Genomic DNA, 7,451 nt, shown 5'->3' with positions numbered 1-7,451 from the left:
CTTCAGTGTGAAAAAATTAACTGGCAAAATGGGGTAGCTAATGCTTTTTTGAGTAATTACTATGTGCTAAGCACTGTTCTAACTGCTTTATATGTATGAATACACTTAATCCTTATAATAATCCTATGAGGTAGGGATCATTATGATCATCTCCATTTGTTATATCAAGAGCCTGAGGCACAGCAAGTTAGATAAATGGACTCATGGTCACTCAACAAGGAAGTGGTGAAGTCAAGATTTGAACTCAGAGAATCTGGCTGTGGAGCCTGTGTTCTGAACCCAGATGCTATGTCATCCTCTTTCATAATTATGCAGAGTAACTTTTCTATATCTAAGATATACCTGGATGATTAATGCCTTATCTAAATTATTTACTGTAATAAAATCTTTGAGGTTTTCTTATTTTTTTATTGAGCATTTGTAATCAATGAGAACATCAAATGATGTTTAATACTATTAACTATTTTGAGAAGCAACTATTTTGTAACTTTAAAAACCAACAGGCAGAAATAACTTTCTGTTTAGTGTATCTTAACCAAAAATACCTCCTCTAGTCATGATTGTTATTCTTACTTTTACTTATTCTGTCTCAGGGTTTGTTGTGGATGAATGTGCCTGGTTGAGAGTCAAGGACAAGTTTTGAGATGTTCTTCCTCTGAGGAGTCCACACTGCACTTGAACTACTTTGTCCTGGGTAATCCCAGGATTCGATAAAAGAATTATTCATTAGACGTGAAACATAGTAAGAAAAGTACCTTGTTATATTTAATAGATTTTTTAAAACCTTGTTTCAAATGAAATATTTTAATATTTATGCATAAGTATTTTAGTGGCAAAATTAATTTTGATAGAGGAAGCATTTGCATTATAAAAAGACATAATATATGCTTTTTATAAACCAAGATGAGATGGAAATCTAGCAACTGATACCACAAATGAACAGAAGTGTGGGTTAGATCTAGGAGGCATTGCACCTGGGAGGGGAGTTTGCAGAAAACTTTGCTTTAATACGTCCACATTTATACATAAAATAAGATTGCTGAGGGGGAGATTTATAAATTATTTCAGAAAACCAGTTTTTTAATACCCTTCAGCTGGAGAAGAAGCAACTGTTTACCTGCAAATAATCGATATGCTAATTTTAGATAATTCTTTTCTAGACATTAATTCTAATCACATGTATGAACCACTATTATGGTAGTTTTTTGATTAGTTTGCATTGTCTTAGGCAACTTACAATTTTTTCAAAGATTGTATTTCTTTTAAAATAGTCTATAGTTTAACATTTCTGTTCGTCTTGCTGTTCTTTCTTTGCTTTCTCCAAGTGGTTGCTCTCAAGTGCTCCTCTAATTTACAGGCTGCATATTTTCTATTCCTGTCCATAATCCTTGGAAAATAAAGTAATTGTTCAATGGGTAGTAATACGAATGCATAAATGTGTCCCCACTGAAGGATTAACATAATTTAATGTGCATGCAACAAAATTAAAGTGGCCAATACGGAATATAATTCTTATTTACACTTTGAAGTGATGGTAACAAAGAGCTTTGTTACCTGTTTTGTAAATGCAAACTCCACATTAATTTAAGCTCTTTGAAAATTCTACAGACAATATAAAGTATATATTAAGTTTTCATTGCTGAATTAAAACTTCTTTGGTTAGGTGTAGAATAGGAATAAATATCTTCAAAGGACTGAATATTTGTGCCCTCCCCCCAATTCTATTTTGAAGCACTATTACCAATGTAATATTTGAAGACTGGGACTTTGGGAGGTAATTAGGTCATGAGGATGGAGCCCTCATGATGGAATTAGTGACCTTTTATGTTTATTTTTAAAAATGTATCTATATTGTCGAAAGTATTACAGATGTCCCCTTCCCTCACCCCCACCTCCCTTTGACTCCCTCAACCCCACTCCCAACCCCTTCCCCAGGCCTTCATGGCACTATGATGGGTTATGCATATATGCATATAAGTTTTTGGTTAATCTCTTCCTGCTGCTCCCTCCCCGCTTCCCAGGAAATTCATCAGTCTGTTCCATGCTTCCAGGTCTCTGGATCTATTTAGAAGAGACAGAGCTTGCTTGCTTTCTCTCTGCCATATGAGGATCCACAGAGAAGATGGTCATCTGTAAATCAGGAAAAGGGTTCTCCCTAAAACCCAACCATGCTGGCACCCCAATCTTGAACTTCCAGCCTTCAAAACTGTGAGAAATAAATTTATGTTGTTTAGTTTATGGTATTTCTTATAATGTCCTGAGCAGCCTAAGATAATCCATAAAGAATAAAACATAATAATTTAATTTCTCCTGAACTTTATATAAAATTAGCCATTAATCTACATTAATATGTAGCAAAGATATGCAAGCAGAATGTGCACTGCATAAGGTGTGCATATATCAAGGTAGACTAGGTAATAATACTTATCTTAAATTATATAGATCCATTTAGGTTCTTTGGGTTTCATCATTTGACTTTATTTATTTATTTATTTATCTTTGGCTTAAACTGCTTATTTATTTCAAATTTTACAACATATATTTATCTTTTGAGGAAATGTAGACAGCTAATATTAGAATAGAGCTTAAATTGCAAGAAATACTCAATTGTAATAAAAGACATACATCAGAAACAATATTTGGCTCACTTTAAATTTTACTGGAATTATGTGTCAAGTTAAGAGGTGCAAGAGAAAGGAAGGGTTATGAATTAAATTTTATGTCCTATTCATCATTTTTAGAAAGCAAAATCAATTTAAGACATCGGTTTTCAACAGTATTCTTTTTAAAAATATATATTTTATTGATTTTTTACAGAGAGGAAGGGAGAGGAATAGAGAGTTAGAAACATCGATGGGAGAGAAACATTGATCAGCTGCCTCCTGCACACCTCCTACTGTGGATGTGCCCACAACCAAGGTACATGCCCTTGACCAGAATCGAACCTGGGACCCTTCAGTCTGCAGGCCAATGTTCTATCCACCCAGCCAAACCGGTTAGGGCTCAACAATATTCTTATGTATAACTAAAACCCGAGATATGTAATATTTGATACAATAAAGATTCATGCTTTCCAGCCTCTTGAGACATCTGTCTTCATGAAAGAGATGAAAAATACCAACTCATGAGTTATGTAACCTTGAGACGATTTCCAATTTCTTCTTATAAGCATGAACAAATGTCATAATAAAGACCAACTATCATTTGTTACATAAAAAATATGCGGGGTTAAATTTTTTTTCTGGATCTCAACAACTATAGGTGATATTTATGAGAAATGACATGTACTGAGTTCAGCTGAGAAAGTAAAAGATTCTATATCTCCATCAACTTGTGAGAAGTTTCATCATTTCAATTCCCTGCAGACAGTCCAGTGATCTTTACTTTCCCTGAACTCATATGGTATATGACAGTCATTTGGCCATCAGTTGTGCACTGAGTTAATTCATCTTCTGTATGTTTCAGTACACATGTAGGAATATATAGAGAGATATGTATTGTTGTTCTGGTTCAGTGGAAATTTACACGAAGGAAGTTCATTGAGAATGCTTTTGGGTAACAGTGGGAGGAAAGGGAAGGGGCAAGTTAAACTTCAATTGCAATGTAAATGCAGGTGCAACATTCTCTGCTAGTCCTTCAAGGAGAAGCCTAACTTGGGGAGGCATTAAAAATTTTTTTAATTGATTTTTTCTTTCTTTTTTTTTTCAAACAGAAAAAGGAAGAAAGGGGGGGGGTAGAGAGAAACATCCATGAGAGAATGAAACATCCATTGGTTGCCTCCTGCATGCCCCCTATCCGGGACCAACCCCACAACCTGGGCATGTGCCCTGAACTGGGAATCGAACCTGCAACACCTCAGTACATGGAGGAGGCCCAACCGACTGAGCCACATAGGCCAGGGCTGGCTGAGGCATTTCTTTTTGCTTGAAGGAGATTCCCAGGGAGGGACTTTCTTCTGAGCAGCCCATTGGTAGTCAAAGCTTCTGACACATGATGAAATGAGAGCCTTGGTCCTGCAGCAGGGACCTGGGAGCTGCACCAGGAAGTAGTGGATGCAAGATGAATAGCACAGCCTCAAGAATCAGAGGGGCTGGTTTAAAACTGGTTTCTACTACATACTGGCTGTGTAACCTTGGCTAAGTTGCTGAACTTTTCTGTCCTTACCAAGTGGGGATAAGAATTCTGTAGGTATCTCATTGGGTTATTGTGGAAATTGATGAATTAACACGTGTAAAGTGCATAGCAGGTCTTAGAATATTGTGAACACTCTACAATTGTCAGCTGTTATTATTAGAGGTTCTATAAAAACAGTGAAACCATTTCTAAAACTAAATTACCCACATGAATATTTGTTCCTGTATAGGCCAGCAGGGGCCAGTAATGAGTAACCCCCCAAATCTCCAGCCAGGGCTCTAGTTGCTTAAAACACCGAGAATTTATTCCTTGCTGGTGCTACATATACGTCATGGGTGGCTGGTGTTTTTCTCACTCTAGGAACCAAGTTGAAAGTAGACACTACCTGGATCATTGCCATTGCTATGGCTGAAAAAAAGAGATAGTGTTTTATTTCATTTTAAAGAGATAGTATTTAAATGCATGTTGACTCTTAAAACTTCCACCTGGAAATGATATATGTCATTTCCACTCACATGTCATTGGACAAAACATATCACATGGGTACAAATAACTCTAAGGGATGGAGATGGAAATTCAATCCCACTCTTTTCTGGAAGGAAAGCCAGAATGACTTCATAACAGCACTAATAGCTGTGACAGTTTAATTTTTAAAAATAGTGATAGCTAACTTTTCTTAAGTACTTATTATGTAACAGGTACTGTGATAAACAGCAATACTATGAAATAGATCCTATTAATCTCCTAATATTGTATATTAAAATAACAAAATAAAACTGAGACTTAGAGAAAGTTGATCAGCATCTAGTTAGTGGTAAGTCAAACTCAGGACTATTCGATCTCAAAACTCACATTCAATAACTACTATTCTATATCCTCCCAAGACATTCAGTGGCACCTGCATGACTCAAAATATTTCCAAAACACATGCTCAATTTTTTTTAATCCTTATCTGCGAATATGTTTTTATTGAGTTTTAGAGAGAGAGAAGAGGATGAGAGAAACACTGATGTGAGAGAGAAACATCAATTGGTTGCCTTCCATACACACCCCAAAGGGGATCAAACTAGCAACCTAGGTATGTGCCCCGACCGGAAATTGAATTAGTGACCTTTTGGTCTTTTCCTGTCAAAATTTTCTGGCTAAAATAGTAATTTTTTTAAATATATTTTATTGATTTTTTACAGAGAGGGAAGGAGAGGGAGAGGGATAGAGAGTTAGAAACATCAATGAGAGAGAAACATCGATTCAGCTGCCTCTTGCACGCCCCCTACTGGGGATGTGCCCACAACCGGGGTACATGCCCTTGATCGGAATCGAACCTGGGACCCTTCAGTCCGCAGGGAGACGCTCTAGTCTATCCGCTGAGCCAAACCGGTTAGGGCCAGGCCTCTATTTTTTAATGTTAAAAAATGGCTGTACTCCTCCTGTCAGCTACAAGGAAGGCTGGGAAATGAGGATAGCTGTATACCTAGTCAGTAAGTCTTGCTCATGATACATGACTATGCTTTATGTTTTAGAGACCTCATGCCCGTGGACAAGGCCTGGAGTGATGCACATAACTTCTGCTCACATTCTATTGGTTGGAAAGTCAGTCACAGGACTCCTCCTGTCAGCTACAAGGAAGGCTGGGAAATGAAGATAGCTGTATGCCTAGTGAGTCTTGCTCATGATACATGACTTTGCTTTATGTTTTCCTGGGATAGAAGAGACCTTAAGGTGGAGTAAATACACTCGAGGTTAGCAAGGTGTATCTCAAAGTCACCTCTTTGTTTCGCCTGCATTCCCCTCTCTTTTCAGTACTCCAGAATAATAGTCTCATTTGGGTTTATGCCACTCTCTAACATTTAGTATCTTGCATTTCTTAACATGTTTTATACTTTGCCTTTGTGCTAATGGGAAGGTTATAGTTAGACATTTTTTTGAAGCTTCGTGGATATTCACCTTTAAATAATAACACAAAAATGTGATCATCTTGGGCTAATTAAATCATTGTCCACCTTTTAACAAGCATTTAACTTGCTAAACAGGATGTTTTACCTTTTTAAATTGTAATGTGAGTTTTTGTAACCTCTTTTAGCGTAGTAATGCAGGACAATGCAACTTGTTTACTGCAGGAATGTAAGCCGTAAACAAGTCTATAGTCTGACCCAGAGAAGGGTTTCACATGCTCCTGGGCCAGCAGTGTGTGCTTGGGGTCCCACCAGACCACCAGATCACTCTGAGGTCTGATAAGAAAGCAGCACCTTCTGGTATATCCTCCAGATAGGCCCTTTCAGACCATGATAAGAGTTTTCATGGAGTCCCACCAGGGATGTAAAGAGTGGGAAGGGCCGGGGAGCAGATTGCTGAACAAGAAGGAAATTTTGAAAGCTGTTGAAATGGGAGGTTTAGCTCTTAGTAATTTTTAGATGCTTTCTCCTTTAGGCTGGGCAGCTGCTGCTGTGTTGCCTACTCCCATGATTAATCTTGAAGTTAATAAAGAGTCTTAAGATTGGGTTCTGGATTGTCCCATGATTTTGGGGTGGCCTTCATTACTGGGAGCATGAAAAAAATTCTAAATGCTTTCACAGGCATAATATTATTTTGATTCTGTCACCTAGGGAGGGTCAGGGGCTATGTTCTTTCTACTCAACTTTGAGTTTCTAGCTCAGTCCAGGGTTTGTGTATTTTGTTGCATGAAGCATGTATTATCAACAGTTTTAAAAGTTAGCAGGTCAGATACCTGCATCACCATTTTATAGAAGAAAAAATGGGTTCAGTGATATTATGACTTACCTTAGGTCATATAGTTGATAATAACACTTAGAATTTTGAAGCAAGTTCTTCTGATTCACTTTTCATTGGTCTTTCTACCCAACCATGCTGCTTATCACATTCTTTTGAATGTACTCAGGAGTAGCAAATATTCATTTTTTGAGGATAGATTCCAGTTTTTGGAAATAGCCAAAAGTAGGCCAGTCTTAAGTGTGGTGAATAAAGTTGGTGACTAAGTTAGACAATGCTATTTTGTACTTTAAAAAACAAGGTATAGCTATAAACGAACACATTTTTGGAGGGTCATAAACTGGCACACAATATATGTTCCTTAAATATTTGTTAGCTTTATTTTAGAAAGCGCAAAAATATTTTTAAACTCACATCTTGACTATGTAGCCATGGGATTTTACAGATATTAAAATCAGAACCAGATCCAAAAAAACTGAAAACAGAAGCAAGCAAAGAGCAAAATGTGCAGTGTTCAAATATTCACCCTAGGATATATATATATGTATAATCAACAGTTTTAAAAGTCTATACCTATATCTATATCTATA

Source organism: Myotis brandtii, unplaced genomic scaffold (assembly GCF_000412655.1).
Source record: "Myotis brandtii unplaced genomic scaffold, ASM41265v1 scaffold185, whole genome shotgun sequence".
NCBI lineage: Eukaryota > Metazoa > Chordata > Mammalia > Chiroptera > Vespertilionidae > Myotis > Myotis brandtii.
Note: the sequence above shows the minus strand (reverse complement) of the source record.